Raw genomic sequence first — 16972 nt, 5'->3', positions numbered from 1 at the left:
CAGGGGGATGATTGGCTTCTTTGAATCATTCCTTGGTCTGGCAGGGAACTGAAACCTACTACTCAGGGCTAAGCACGAGCTGTGCTTGGTTCCCTCATTTGGCTTGGGGCCGTTTTCTGTGAGAACTGAGTGGGGAGGGGGCCAGTCAACTTCTGATTATAGCAGATGTCAAGGCAGCACCTAATATTAATTTTAAGTCTTATATCACCAAAGTTGGGTACAAGGGGAGTCTGTGAAAAACAGCTTTTGCCATACACAACTAGATGTGAAGGAGCAAGTGAAAAACTTGAGAGACAAAGTCTATCATGCAAATCTGGATGTTTTATTTCAAGGCCAGAAATAGCTCTGTTCCCAAGCCTCCAAATACACAAATTTTTAGCCTGGGGTTTTATTCCATAAGACTCTGGGGGCTATACATTGAGCCAAGATACTTATTTGTGGTAAAATGTATCATTAGGATTTTGTAAGGTTTATATGGAAAAGCACATGAATTATAAAACCCTGTGTCAACACAAGGTCACTATTTCAGCATACCAAGAATATAGCAAGAGTTACCATTCCACTGAGAATTTACCATGTGTTTTGTATGTACTAACTCTTATTTAATTCTCATGCTTCCCCTGCAAGGCTCATGTTATCCTCAGAAGAGAAAAGTTGAGGGTCAGACAGTTACTATGTAGCAAGCAGGGCTTCTAACCTAAACTTGTAGAGATCTAAGAGCATTTCTTGAAATTTTACTAATTATCCAGTCTGAGCAATAAAGAATAATACTGGAACTTCATAGTAAAATTTTGTAGGCCAGTTATTCACTCATGTGGTCAAAGAGACACATGTTTGACTATCTTCTTTGTGCAGGGCATTCATTGCCTCCAGTGATAAGGAGCCGAGACCCCTAATGATTCAAAGAACAATATGGAAGCATTGACAACCACATGATCATGATGGAATAGCAAACTAGACTTAACCTGCACCTTCCACCTTAAACAACTAAAAAGAAATGAACAAAATAAATGCAACAATAGTCTTTAAACATTGAACACTCTGTGCTGGACAATGATCCCTCAATGAAGGGGAACAATCAAGTAAGCTAGCTGCCCTAGCTTATTGCCCAGTTTCCAGGCCTCTGCTCCAACCAAAGCCCAGCAACCTCTCTGATTTGAGGCGATGAAGTTGAGGATCTGGAGAGGCCAGAGCAGCTAGAAGTCACAGGGAAAGAGAAGACTGCTATGTAGAAATTTATGGAGAGTTCCTCTTGACTCTTAATACCTGAGACCAGGAAATGACCTCCTGAAAGAAACAGGCAGGACAATCCCTGAGACCCACACAGGGCTGGAAGTAGTTTGTGTTCATGTCAGCTAGGGTATAAAAACCTCCTAATATGTAAGGAATTAAGGCAGAAGAGAACTGCACAGTTTCGGCCTAAATGCTGCTCTGGTCATACCTAATAAGGTTTAAAAGCAAGCCTCAAAAGGATCAAACTGTTGCCAAGCAACTTAACTGCAACTCAGAAAAAAAAAAAAAAAGACTCAAGAATATTTAAAGAAATATTAAAGTATACAATATCCAATGAGGTAAAATTCACAATGTCTAGGATCCAATAAAAAAATACTAAGTATGAAGGTTGGGAAAGTAGTTCAATGGTATAGTGCTCGTCTAGCATGTGTGAGGCCCTAGTTTCTATTTTAGCACTGAAAAAAATTAGTAAATATGTTTATGGGAACAAGATGGTGGCTGAGTAAGATCCTCCAGTTCATCTAGAGTCCCACCAAATTGAACAGTTCACATGCAAAACTAACTTCACAGGAGTTAAGGAAATCAGGTGAGAGACCAGTAAGCCTGACTTTAGTATAGAAAAATGAAAAGACATACCAAAGAAGGCAGAAAAGCATTGTCCACACTGACACTCCCCCAACTCCGAGCAGCCCAGTGAGGACAGAGATACCATCACTTGGAGAAGGGGAGAGGAGTAAGTCCAGATCTTAGACTTGAATCACAGAACCAATACCTGTAAACTAAGCTGCTGGAATTACATCAAGCCATATGGGTGATCCCAACCTCAGGTGGCAAAGCAGGGACCAAGAGACTCCACCTTCTGGGGAGTAGGGCACAAAAGTTAGAACAGGGCTTATCATACAGTCTAGTACCAGGGCCACCAGTGTGAGACCTAGTATGAGGTAGAAACTGAAGTTCCAGTACCCACTCAGAGCTCATTGACTGAGCCTTATATTTCTCTCTGTGGGTGGCCTGGATCTGTGTTGTCCCTCAAAAGCTCATGTATGAGACAGTGCAAGAAGGTTCTGAGGTGAAATGATTAGATTATCAGAGTTATGACCTCATCATCAGATTACTCCACTGATAGGGATTAACTAGGTAGTAACTTTAGGCAGGTAGGGTGTGGATGGAGGAGATAAATCACTATGGGGCATGCCTTTGGGGATTATGTTTTGTCCCTGGTGAGCAGAACTCTCTCCCTGCTTCCTGGTTTCCATGTCCTGAGCTGCTTTCTTCTTCTATACCCTTCTGCCATGACATTCTGTCTTACATGGATCTAGAGCAGTGGAGTCAGCTCTCTATGGACTGAGACCTCTGAAACCATGAGCACCAAATAAACTTTTCCTTCTCTAAAATTGTTCTTGTTGGGTCTTTTGGTCACAGTGGTGAAAAAGCTGATTAAAACACTGGCATTACACAGACCCACGTGCTCTGCAGGGTCAGACCTGAGCTTTGGCTACCTTAGTTGCAGCTGTGGAGTGGGCCTGGGGCACACCTGCCCTCCTAATACTACGCAGACTCTCTGTGACAATGAAATTCATGTGTGATCCAGTTTAACTTCAACTTTGGTGGCCAAAGGTCTGGCTCCATCACCTGTCCCCCAACCTCAAGCAGCGCAGCTATTGCTAGGTCAGTAATTACAGATGGGGGTCTAGAACTGCTCCTTCACTAGGCATCGACCAGACCTACACCCAGAGTCTGATTTGGGTCTTGGCCTGCATCATTGTTAGCACTGGCATGGACCTTGGTTCACTACTGAGATTGTGTTGATCCTTTATGGCTGTCAGACTTCTGCACAACCCAGTTCAGCTTCAGTACAGATGGTCAAGGGACTGTCTTCAGTAACACCACCTCAACCTTGGTCATCATAGTGTTGTGCAAGACCCCATTTGCTGGGGGAAGAACAGGGTAGTAGGAATAAGACTTTGCCCGAGAACTTAGTGTTTACCTGGTGAAACTTAACTCTGAGAAAATTCTAATGGTTCCATACTCTGGCCTGCCTTAGATGGATCCTCCATAACAGCTCCACTTCCCAGGGAAGACAGATGACCCCAGTCTGTCAGACTTCTATTTCAATTGACATCATCTGTGGCTGGTTGTAATGGTCTTGGACCATGAGTACATCTCAGCAATAGACAGCCCATAGTCATCCTATCCCAATGATAGTCTTGATGAGGAGTGGACTCAGGATATGACACAGCTTTGTAACACTGGCAGTCACAGGTATAACAGAAGCCTAGAGCTGGTCCATCCATGATGACTTTTTCAGAGGTAGGCAGAATTCAGCAGTGACTGATCACGGACTAGAAATGGTAGAGGAGGCATTTGGGCCTACTGGGAACACAAGAAGGGACTTGACAGACAGTTTATTCTTTCCAGGTACTCTCATGGTTCTTTCTGTACAACACATCAGCAGTTTACTTGGAAAAACCTGGACTTGGGTTGCCCTCTGGTACTGAAACAATGACAGCAAAACTATCCATTAAAAATGAAGGGAGATAAAGGCATTCTCAAACAAAAGGAAAAAGAATATACCCTCATCATTTCTACAGTAAATACTAAAGAAAGCTCTTCAAACAGCAAAAAAAGAGATGTTAATAAGTAAGAAGAAAGCATGGGGAAAGAGATAAGCAATATAAGAAAATGCAAACTGATATCAAAAATGCAAATGGGGGTAGGAGTGCAAGTGTAGAGATTTCTAATTAGTATATTTTCTCTTGTTCTTTTGTTTGTTATCCTTTCAATAATGTTAAGTTGTTATTGTTGCAGATGCTTGTTATAATCAAAACATGTTGTTGTAAGCCTCAAGGTGACCACAAAATAAAAATCTATAATAGAAAAACCAAAAATAATAGGCCAGGAATTAAAACACTACAAGACTAAGTCACTTAACCACAAAGAAAGACTTCAAGAAAAGGAGAAAGAAATGAATTTCAACGAAGCTAGAAAACAAGTTAACAAATAGTTGTAGTAAGATCTTACTAATCAGAATTACCTTGAATGCAAGTGGATTAAATTCTCCCATTCAAAATATAGAATAAATGAATGAATAAAAAAACAAGATCCAACTATATGTTGTGTGCAAGAAACACACTTTGTGATGAGCTGACAGATTTGGCTCCATGGAAATGTTACAGGCCAGGCTATATGGGAATGACTAAACAGACTGACTCCATTTTGCTGAGACTCCATGTTATGTAGGAAATGAGCTTCTCCCATGGGAACGCCCCATCTCTGTACCCATCATTAGTTACTTAACATGACATGTTCAGCACTACAAAATTACAATTCTTATGTGATGAAAAATTCTCTTTTGATTCCTATTTCTCCTGAACAATGCACCATGTGAATGATGATGTAAACAATGATTGTGTGGATGTTAGTAACCATTCATTTGTTTGTACCTAGGTAAGGGTCATTTTGACCCACTTGCCCCTCTGCTAATGATTGCATGATGTTAATTTGTAATTTTGAATCATAGCAAGAAACACTTTTGATGGATGTGATTTTTGGTATAAATCCCTGCAACCCTAATATCAGGGCTGTTCTCCCAATAGCCATTTTTGGGGGCATTGTGTGAGACAGTCAGCTGGTCAGCTTAAAAAAAAACTCAAATTTGGACTTCTCAGTGGTGATAGGTCTGTTCTTAAGTTGCACCCCATAACAACTTCACATTGAAAGACATACACAGATTGAAACTGAAGGAATGGAATAAGATATTCCATGCAAAAGGAATCCAAGAAAAGGGAAAGTAGCCATACTTCTATCAGACAAAATAGACTTTAAATCAAAATGAATAAAAGAAAATAAAGGAGGTCATTATATACTGATAAAGTGGTCAATTCAGTCAAAGGAAATAGCAATTATAAATATACCTGCCCCCAACATCAAAACATCCAAGTATATAAAGCAAATATTAATGGTCCTAAGGAGTGTTAGACTCAAACACAGTAATAGATGGGGACTTTAACACCCCACTTACATAATGGACTGATCATCCAGACAGAAAAACAACAAAACAGAGCAAAATTAAATTGCAGTGTAGACCAAAAAGACCTAGCAAACATCCATAGAATGTTTCATCAGCACCTTCTCAAAATGTGTTCTTCTCATCAGCACATGGTACATTCTTCAGGAGAGATCATATGATAGGGCACAAAACAAGTTTCAATAAATTTTTAGACTTTAAAATCATGTCAAGGCTCTTTTCTAAGCACAATGCAATAAAACTAGAAATCAATAACAAGAAAACTGAAAATTATAAATACATGGAAACTAAACAGCCTACAGTTGAACAACCAATGACTCAAAGAAGAAATCAAGAATAAAAATGTCTTGAAATGAATGAAAATGGAAATGCAACTGCCAAAAACTATGAGATAGAGCAAGGCAGTACTGAGGGAAGTCAAAAAGGCAGAAAGATCTCAAGTAAGCAACCTAGTTGCATTTCAAGCAACTAGAAAAACAAGAAAAACCAAACCCCAAATTAGAAGAAAGGAAATAATAAAGATTGGAGCAGATAGTCTTGTCCTGACTGCAGACAGGGCCTCCCTGGGCTGTTGGAGGAGGCGGGAGCACCTGGCTGGGGCATCCTCTCTCCCCACCTCCCGGTACTTCCCACAGCCTCTTCTCCACCATGATCCAGCACAACTTGTACAAGATTACCCTGATGGTGAAGTCTCTGGGTGCCAAACAGGTCATGGAATACCAGGAGAATCCACTGCTGAGGGCCCCACTGGACATCATCAGATCCCTGAAGAGGTCTGGGGAGCTGCGGCTGGCCGCCTACCTCCACAAGTGAAACGGCCCCCTTCAAGGCCCCCATGGGAAGGGACTCATGTGGGGCTGATGTCCAGAGGAAGGGGCAGGCTTTTGTTATGAGAGGTTTTCTTGAGGTTGGGGTACACCCCATGTTTGGTTTTTCTTCCTTTCTCTTCTTTTCCTTCACCTCCCCCAACCTCTGTCCTCCTGGAGCCTGTCCTCTCTCAGCCCTAACCCTCACCTCCCCACCTCCAGCCCCTTCTCCCAATGTAAGATTAATGTTCTATTTTCTGTCAAAATTAAACCTGTAGTCTGAGTTTCCCAATATGTAACAAAAAACTGTTTGCTGTAACCTAAAACTTAAATTTCGCAATGTGTGTTTAGATGGAGTCATTTTAAGTTACCAAACAATATGCTAAAATATAGCTACTTTGAGCTCCCCTACATGTCCATATATGGGCAGGAATGCAGACCCTGATACCTACGTCACAACCCCCAACCATAATCTCCCTTTGTCCTCTGTCTTCTAATCATAATGTACGTATTGTCCTCAACAAGCCAGTCATAACTCTAACCCTTCCTATTCCCTCCCCAAGTTTAAATTATCCAATCACATAGATTGTAACCCCAAGTTCCTCCTATCAGAACAAGGGGCAGTACAGCATTAGGGATAAAAACAGGCTGACTGCGCCCAAGTGTGCTTGCTTGTTCAGTAGTGTGCCCTTCTACAGAAGTAAATTTTGCCTTGCTGTGCTACTTCAGAAATGTGTCCGATTCCTCATGGCAGCCCAGTATTTCTAACACCAGGGATCCAAGAGAGAGGTGACCATGGGAAGTGACTCTGTCCCTGCATTCAGCTTCTGCCCCTAAAAATCTAAAGAGACCAGAAGTCTATGGGCTTGGCCTGGGACTTCTCTCCTTCCAGTCTGGCCTTTTGGCCTCACTCTTAGTTCCTCACTCTTGGGATCCCTGGGCAGGATTCAGTCCTGGCTCCGCTCTTCCTGATGTCTACCATGGGCTGTCTTTGGAGGGAGGTGTTCTTTGTGCTCTAGGTCTCCTTCCCATGGCTGGGATTAGCACCTAGGGCCTCCTTCTAGCCATCAAGGGCTCCAGACTTGCAGCATAGCCACCTCAGACCTTGAGGCCCAGGGAGATATCCTCCTATGTCCACCACTGGAGCTCTGGGGTCCCGGGTTTATGCCACTTCCATTCCACCATCTTCCCCACTCCATATCCTATGACCTTGGGACCAGAGGGGAAGTCTCTTGTGTGGGCTCAGCAGAAGCAATGGCCAGGTTGGGGAAGAGGCTGGTCAGCCTGGGGGCCAAGCCCCATCCCCATCTCATTCAAATGTTTCTCCTAGGATTCTGGAGCCATCAGATTCTTTCCCCAAATGCCTAGGACTTTCCCCAAAGTCCTAGGATTCTGCAGCCATCAGATTCTTTCCCCAAATGCCCTGGCCAGTCCCTGGTTGCAGGACTTGGGCCCTGAAGGAGGGCATTGGAGCTTGTTACAGTCCCTCTTCAACATGGAGGTGTCAGCACTTAGCCTCGCTCTCCTGTCTTTTACTGTTGTTGATCTTTGCCACATTAACCTTTTGCTACAGCATACATTCTGATAGCAGAGTGCAGTGGTGCTGGTCTTAGGACAATCTGCCTTTTACAAGATGCCCGCTGGCAGGCTCCCCCAAGCCCCAGTGTCTGGAGACCACTGCTGGCAGGAGAGCAGGAGAAGCAAGGAGGGAGGGGAGTCTTAGAAGGCCACTGGGAGTTCCAGGGGAGTGGGGGACCTAGTGTGGGCCAAGTAGGTGTTGAGAAAAGAAGGAGGAGGCTCGGCTGGAGGCCACAGCAGCTGAAGGCTTTGGGAGAGTGTAGGGGAGAGAAGGGAAGTCTGACCCAGTTGTTTCATTCTAAGATCTAACCCAGAATCCAACATTTAGATTTAGGGAAGATGCCAGGCATAACAACTCAGTGGGGGTTAAGATACCTCCAAGATAACCATGGCAGCATCGACCCCTCCTCTCAATTAACTACTGTGTGCTCTCCAGAGGCAGAATAAATCCAAAGGAACTGATCTTAATTGTCATTATGCTGCTTCCCCACTGCTATGGTTTGAATATGACATGTCCCCCAAAAGCTCACCTGTGAGACAATGTAAGAAGGTTTGAAGGAGATTGTGTTATAGTATTAACCTAATCAATGAATTAATCCCTGTTGGGATTAACTGAGTGGTAGCTGGAGGCAGGGGGCGTGTGGCTGAAGGAAGTGGTTAATTGGGGGCATGGCTATGGGGTATATATTTTGTATCTGGAAAATGCAGTATCTCCTCTCTCTCTTTCTCTCTCTCTCTCTCTCTCTCTCTCTCTCTCTCTCTCTCTCTCTCTCTCTCTCTCCTTCCTTCCTTCCTGATCATCATGTGAGCTGATTTCCTCTGCCACATTTCGAGTCCCGAGGATTGGAGCCTACTGTCTATGGATGGAGACTTCTGAAACAATAAGCCTCCAAATAAACCTTTCCTCCTCTACTGTTGTTCTGATCAGGTCTTTAAGTCTTTAAGTTGCAGGAATGAAAAAGTTGACTAAAACACCCACCCCTACATTTTTGGGAAATAAAAGAAGTAATATTATTATCAAAAAAATTTTAAAAAGATCAGAGCAGAAATGAATGCAATAGAGATCAAAAGATCAATGAAACAAAGAACTGGTTCTTCAGAAAGATAAACCCTTAGCTAGACTACCTAAGAAAAAGTGAGAAGACTCATATTAATAATGCCAAAGATGAAAAGAGAACTATTACAACTGACAACATAGAAATACAAAAAAAAAAAAATTAAAGATTATTATGAACAACTACATGCTAACAAATTTGGTCACCACCAAGAAATGGACAAATTTCTGGATGTGTGCACCTTACCAAGACTAAATCAATAAGTAACAAGACCGAATCAGTAGCAGCCTTCCATCGAAGAAAAACCCAGAGCCCAGGGGCTTCACTGCTGAATTCTACCAAACACTTAAAGAAGAACCAAAACTAATTCTCCCTAAGTCATCCAAAAAATAGGAAGGAGTCCTTCCAAGTGCATACTATGGGGCCAACATTATCCTGATACCAAAATCAGGTGAGAACACAACAAAAAGGAAAAAACAATAAGAAAGAAAGAAAACAACAAAAAAGAAAACTACAGGCCAATATCTTTTATGAACTTATATACAAAAATTCTCAACAAATACTAGCAAGTCAAATCCAATAACACATTTAATAAGATTACTCATGATGGTCAAGTGGGACTCACCCCACAGGTGGGAGGATGATTCAGTACACACAAATTAATAAACATGATACATCATATCATCAGAACGGAGGGAAAAGTCATATGATAATCCCAGTAGATACAGAAAAAGTATTCGTTAAAATTCAGCATCCCTTCATGACAAAAATGCTGCATAAATCAGGTATAAAAGGAACATGCTTCACCATAGTAAGGCCATTTATAATAAGCCAACAGCTAATGTCCATGGAATTGGGAAAAGCTGCAACTTTCTAAGATCTGGAACCAGACAAGGATGATCTGGAATCAGATGAGGATGCCCACTTTCCAACCTTTACTCATCCTTATGCTGGAAGTCATAGAGCAATCAGGCAAAAGAAAGAAAAGAGGAAATCAAATCGTCACTATTTACAGATGACATGTAATTTTATATATAGAAAACTTCAAGATGCAACCAAAAATTTATTGGACCCCATATATGAATTCAGCACATTTATAGATACAAAATCAATATAAAGAAATTAGTAGCATCGCTGTATGCCAATAGTGAATTATCTTAAATAAAAATCAAGAAAGCAATCCTATTTATAATAGCTAGAAAAAATAAATTAATAAAATACCTAAGACTAAATTTAACCACAAAGTTATAAAATTTCTACAATGAAAATTATAAAACATTGATGAAAGAAATTAAGGAGGGCCCACAAAAATGTGGAAAGACCTCCCATATTCATGGATTAGAAGAATTACTATTGTTAAAATGCCCATACCGCCCAAAGCAATTTACAGATTAGGGCAATCCCTTTCAAAAAATCAAGGACGTTCTCCACAGAACTTGAAAAAACTGTCATAAAATTTATATGGAACTACTAAAAAACTCTGAGTAGCCAAAGCCATTGTGAGCAAAAAGAGCAAAGCAGGGAGAGTTTCACCACCTGACATCAAAACATGCAAAAAAAAAAAAAAAAAAAAAAAAGCTACAATAATCAAGAGGGCATAGTATTGGCATTAAAATAGATATATATTGTTTGTTTTCTTGATAATAGTCATTCGAATTGGACTAAGATGAAATCTTAGGGGGTGGGGGGGTGAGAGAAGAATGGAGGAACTTTATGTAGAAGAAAATGATAGGGAGGGGGGTAAGAAAGATGGTGGAATGAGACAGACATCATTGCCCTATGTACGTGTATGATTATACGAATGGTGTGAGTCTACATTGTGTACAACCATAGAAACAAAATGATGTACCCCATTTGTGTACAATGAATCAAAATGCAGTCTGTAAAAAACAAAAAAAATTAAAATAATAATAATAATAATAATAAAGATATATATACCAAGGGAAAATAAAGGAGAACCTAGAATTTAACCCAAACATCAAGTCAACTGATTTTTAAATGACACTAGAAAAATTGGATATGCATACCATTCAGAAAGATGAAAGTGCATCCCTATCTTTCACCAGTTACAAAACTCAAATCAAAATGTTTTAAAAACACAAATATAAGACCAAAAACGAGGAGAAAATGTAGGGGGAAAGTTTAAGGACATTGGAATTAATGAAGATTCCTAAATAAGACCTCGGAAGCTCAGGGAAAACAAAACAAAAAAATAAATAAACAAATGGGATTTTATCAAACCAAAAAGTTTCTGCACAGCAAAGAAAACTATCAATAAAGCGTAGAGACAATCTACAGATGCACAATAAAATAATAGAAACAAGGTATTGAAACAAATGTTATTCACATAATTTTGCTCCACAAAAATACTAAATTAATTATTTTCTATGTAATTCAGAAAAAAACTTGTTTTTTCTGAATAATTATGTCTAGCCTAAATTTTCTTATATCAGATAAGAAACAATTTGAATATTTCCCAAATACCAGTCAAGTGCTCAAACTTCAAACTGTTCTTACTCTTCATTCTGAAGAACAGGCTTTAACATCAGGTATCAGCATGTCTCAATCAGCATGTCTTTGTCCTGCTGTCCTAGAAAATCGAATGCAGTGTTAAGTGTACTACTACCACTCTTGATCCTGCGGCAGCAAAGCTGAATGGAAAGGAGCAAGAAAGAAGTGCAGGAGAGGAAGCAAGGGCCAGCTGGTGCCTGCTGGAGAGCCCTAGCTTCCTAAGAGGATCCAGTCAGTTTCTTGGTCACTCTGACAGCTCTGAAAAGGCCACCGGGCCTCAGAAGAGAGGAGGATGGAGGGGCTTAAGTTCTCACTCTTTTTCTGGTTCCTGTCCAAGTGTGTAGCACAGCGTCATTTGGGTTATACTTCCCAGCCCCAACAGCAACAGGACAGTAGATGGGGAAACCAGATCCCCTTTCCTGTGGCACAAACTTACCCTGAACCCAAAATGGTAGCAAGTGGCAGAGCCTTTTTGAAATACTCGACAAGATATGGACGCATGAGTTGGTCCTCACCCAGGCCAGGCCGAGGCAGTGGGTGGTGCTTGGCAGTGGTCAGGGCTTGAGCAGGTTGCCAAGGCCTGGAGGGCCAGTCAAGTGAAGTGAGTCTCAGGAGATGCTTAAAGAGCGTGGTACACACCGTTAGTCCTTGTCCACAAGTCTCAGGCCACAGTGTCTGTGTTTCCTATTGTCACTTCTATTGAGTGAACTACTGCTTCTGATACAAGGGTGTCCTGGAGACAGCTTTTGAATTGATTTTGCCACTGAAACCAATGAAATGATGCAAAAAAATTAATAGACTCACCTCCCCACTTTAATCACCATAGCTGGCACTGAACAGCCTGGTTTGCAGGTATATGTTTTATAAGCATGGAGCAAGATAGGAAAGGAAGAGTGCCAGCCTCTATGAGCCTTTGATAAGTTTTTTTTTTTTTCTTTTGCACGAGGAGTCCATTACATAACTACTCTTTAATTTGACTTTCTTGACTGTGTATCATAGACATTCCCTCTAGGCAAGTAAGTATAGTTCTAACTCATTCAAGTACAGCCTTCCAGCTAATCCTGAGACATTGTCTTTTAGTGACTATAATTTTTAATTTTCTACATAAAATTATTTATCATGGGCCATTAAAAGTGCTTTAGATTCTCTTCCAAAAGAAAAAAATAGAGGCCATGTAGCACAGTGCTTAATTATGCAATCTCTGATATCAGACTGTTGGAGCACAATTCCTAACTCCACCACTGAGTTGCTGTGTGACTTAGGACAAGTAACTTAATGTAAGTTCTGTATCTTGAAGTGTTCCCCGAGCAGCTCAGGCATTGGGAAACGTAGCAGTGTTCAAAGGTGAAAAGATTAGATCATAAGTTCTGTCACCTCATTGGCAGATTAATCCATTTGATGGATTAATCATTTGAATGGACTAACGGGGTGGTAATGGTAGGTAGGTGGGACATGGCTGGAGGAGGTGGGTCATCAGGGGCAATCACTGGGGATCACATCTTGTCCCAGGCTCCCTGCAGTCTCTCTGCTTCCTGGCTGCCATGAGCTGGACAGCTTTCCTTGCCACACCCTTCCACCATGATGTTCTGCCACACCTCAGGCCCAGAGCAATTGAATCAGGCCCGCCATGGACTGGGACCTCTGAAACCATAAGCCAAAATAAACTTTTTCTCTTCTAAGCTATTCTAGTCAGGTATTTTGGTCACAATGATGAAAAGTTGACTGACACACTTAACTTTACCATGCTTCACTTTCTTTATGTGTAGAAGGGATTATAAAACTACAGTTAGTACCCAATTTACCATGGTTTTACTTTATGATAGTACATAAGCGATATGCATTCAGTATAAACCATATTTTGAATTTGGAATTTGAATTTTTTCCCAGGTTAACAGTGTGTGTTATGACACTCTTTTAAGAGGCTGCTCAATTCAGCAAGCCACAGTTCCCAGGCAGCCACATGATCACAAAGGTAAACAATTCATACTCCTACAGTATTCTGTGTTGCTATTCTATTGTGTTCAATAGATTGGGTTATTAAATGCATCTTTGACTTACAGTATTTTAATTTATGATAGTTTTATTGGGATTAACTCCATCATAAGCTGAGAAGCATATGTATTTACCTTCTGGATAGAGTTGGGAAAATTAACTGAGTTACTACAACTACAGCACTTAATTCAGTGTCTCATGTATATAAACCACTAAGGATTAACTATTAATTTGTTATAAATATAGCATCTCACCATACCTATGTAAAGAAAAACATCAACTAAACATGGAAATGAAAATTAATTGAGCCCTACTATATGTCATTGCTAGGTACCTGGGGCAAGATAGGGTGCCTGTCCCAGAGAGTAAGGAAGAAGACAAATGTAGGCAGAGGTAAATGGTGAGGTCACATGACAGATGGTCTAACAGCAGTGGAAACTTGCAGCTGTGGAGCTCAGTGAGCAATTGTGCATCAGAAAACACTTCCGGTCTGAGATGAGTCTTGAAAGATGAGTGATAGGAATCTGCCAGTCACAGGTGGTGGCATTAAAGGGAGTGTTACAAGTTTAGGGAGCAGTAGGTACAAAAATGAAAATATCTCGAGACAGTCAATAAACACCTTCCCTGGGAAGATAGTAAGATATGGCAATTTTCTTCCAATTTTCCAAAATGTCATATCTCAGTAGCTCAAGTCAGAGCATTTGGATGGCTGCCATGTGCTTTGCAAAATGTTTTGGTTCTACTGACTCATCGCCACCATAAACTAATCAACCGATATGACTCATTTTCATCCCTACTGGAATTGCAATCAAGATGAGCATTTTGTATATTTGCAAAAGCATGTCTCTCTGAATGAGACATGCCATCAAGTTAGCAACTAACTACTCTTGTTAAAATCACACTGGACAAGCACTTGATAAGTACTCTGCTCCGACACCCAATTCTGTACTACCAGGGAATTTGTCAGGGAGCAATAAATTGACATTGAGGCTAAGCACATATATAGATGAACAAAAATCCAAATGAGGCAAAGAGCTTCATAAGGCTATTTTTAAAAATGTGAGTGCAAGAAAATACCATAAAAGCAAATATTACAATGGCACAAATCAAAAACCAGGAATTCACAAATAATGATTAACATTGATGATTCCTTTCTGCCTTTACAACTTCATTGAGTCAAAAGGGATGAAGATTGGTAAAGGTCTGATACCATAAAAGCCCCAAATGATCTCTTTGTTCATCATTTAGGATCAGACTTTCTCAGGTTTTAGGGCTTATGACTATATAATTATTAAACATATGTCTTATAAGAAAAAAATGAGGAATGAGAAGATTGTGTTTAATATATATTATCTTAGTGGCTCTAAATTCAAGGTTCAAGTAGCTTTAGAAACAACAGGAGCCCAGCACAATGGCACACACCTGTAATCCCAGTGGCTTGGGAGGCTCAGGCAGGAGGATGGTGAGTTCATAGCCAGCCTCAGCAACTTAGCAAGGCCCTAAGCAACTCAGCAGGAGACCCTGTCTCTAAATAAAATATAAAAGGTCGGGTATGTGGCTCAGTGATTAAGTGCCCCCAGGAGCTCATTAATTTTTATTATGTTGGAAACAATATGAATGCCCATCAATACATACATACATACATAACAATTCATAACAATACATACATATTGAAACAAGTATGTTATCAATAGGTAACATATTAACACAATGAGTAATAATCTTGAAGAAGCAATTAAACTAGATGTACACATGTAACATGGATCAAAACTGTGTTATGGACCATTATGTACAATTATTATGCACCAATAAAAATACAGAAAAATGTGATGTTAAGAGGAAAATGCAGGACTGGGTTGTGGCTCAGTGGTAGAGTGCTTGCCTAGCATGTATGAGGCACTGAGTTTGATTCTCAGCACTGCATATAAATAAATGAATAAAAATAGAGGTCTATCAACATCTAAAAAAATATTTCAAAAAAGAGGAAATTGCAAGATGGAGAATATGTACATATTTTATTTGGGGGTTCATAAATGATTACTATTATTTATTTGTAAAATTGAATTGGAAGAATATAAGCAAATTTAATGTAGTGACTATTCTGGAGAAAGAAAATGAGACTAAGAAATAGGGTTGATGGAGAAATTAAAGTAAACTTAGCTTCATCTTAAGGTTCAAAAGGCAAATCTAAATGTTGACAGTTATGAGTTAGCTGTACTTTTTATCATTTTTAAATAAAATGTAAATCTATTATGCTAATAACTTCCTTTATACCTTTCCAATATCTTACCATCTAAGGTATAAATTGGTTCCACTTCTCAACTTAAGATATAAATACTCTGTTTATGTATTTTGTAATCAGAGTTAATCAGAAAGCAAATGCTGGCTCTATGTATTTCAAGAAGAAAAAAATAGTACGTAGAATGAGATGTTTTCAAAACTTTTGCAAAAATTGGGAACAAAACTTCTGTGGGGTGGAGGACTACTAGCTTTTGGGTTTCAGCTGTAGTTTAGGTCCAGAGCACCAGGAAACTCCTACTCCTACCCAGACGTCAGGAAGGTCAGTGGTTGGACCACTGCTGAAAGTCACAGCTGCCCTGCAGCCCCAGATGAGGGCAACTAGCAAGACAAGAGACTCCCAGCTATAATCTCAAGCTTTCAAGCCCCTCATGTACTGAGGCTGCTCATAGAAAAGGGTAGATATAATGTAGAGTGCTAAGACAACATCTAGAACATCCTTATTATGTAAAGGTAAGACACAAATTCTAGTGCTTCTGTCAACTTTTTTTCTTAGCTCAACTTAAAAAAAAAAAAAAAAAATAGGTACCCACTGTCCCACTGTCTTTCATACTGTGCAACTGAATCCTGCAAGGAGTAATCTAAGAGTCTCTGCCCAAACAGAAACTTTTTTCTGACCAAAGAATGAAGAACACTTTCCACTGAAACCAAAGTTGGTTGCTAACTAAATGAGCTTCCCTCTTTCTTAAATAGGCAACCCTGTGTCTCCACTGACTGTCAAATGAATGAAGCTTTTGTGTTTGCTGACTCAACGCTGAAGGACCCCCAAAAAACAGGATGACTTCAGTGTTTGGTGGTAAGAACACTGAGTCCACAGTTCAAAGATGTAGATTCTATCTCTAGCCTCGACACTCCCTAGCTGTGATTCAACAGGGAAATCACTCTTTTTGAAAGCTGAAGTGTATCATCGCTCAGTGCTCTGGCTCTCAATTCAGCTCTCGTGTTTAAGTTACACTGCTGCATCACCACAGTAAAACAAAATGCCACCCTTACAAGTCATCATCCTCATTTTGTCAAGATTAATTCAGATTTTCTTCTGTAGAATGAGTAATTAAACATTAGTTCCTCTTGGCACTTATAAACCAAATACCTCAGACCCTCTTGCACACAGAACCCTCTACACTGTATGAGCTGCACACATAAAAACAATTTTTCCATTTTCTGGAAACTTAGATTCTGGTTTTACTCCTTGAGGGTTCAAAGAACCTTAGAAAACAGGTTTTAAATATTGATAGCCTTTTCTCTATAGAGACAACTTCATTTTTCTGTGAACCTGAAATGTTTCCAAAATAACAGGTTTGTTTTTAAAAAGTTTGTATGGGGGTGATAATAAAAAGCCCATAGAGGATCATTCGGAAGTGACATTCAGAACTACCTTAAAATAATCCAGCTGTGGCTGGAGGGGTTGGGATGATAGGAAGTGAGAGGAGGGACAGATGAAACAAGATTGGCCAAGAGCTAATAACTGATGA

General features: G+C 40.2%; 1 long non-coding RNA gene across 1 annotated transcript; it reads left to right on the top strand.

Annotated features, from left to right (window-relative positions):
* The first annotated feature begins 776 nt into the window (after window positions 1-776).
* On the top strand, window positions 777-16279 carry LOC306661465. Its single transcript, XR_013763879.1, has 3 exons — window positions 777-1082; window positions 13098-13182; window positions 16194-16279. It is a non-coding gene; the product is annotated as an uncharacterized lncRNA (long non-coding RNA).
* Window positions 16280-16972: the final 693 nt, after the last annotated feature.

This window comes from Sciurus vulgaris, assembly GCF_902686455.1.
Source record: "Sciurus vulgaris genome assembly, chromosome: 5".
In the NCBI taxonomy this organism is placed as follows: Eukaryota; Metazoa; Chordata; class Mammalia; order Rodentia; family Sciuridae; genus Sciurus; species Sciurus vulgaris.
Note: the sequence above shows the minus strand (reverse complement) of the source record. Positions and strands in the feature narration are given on the sequence as shown.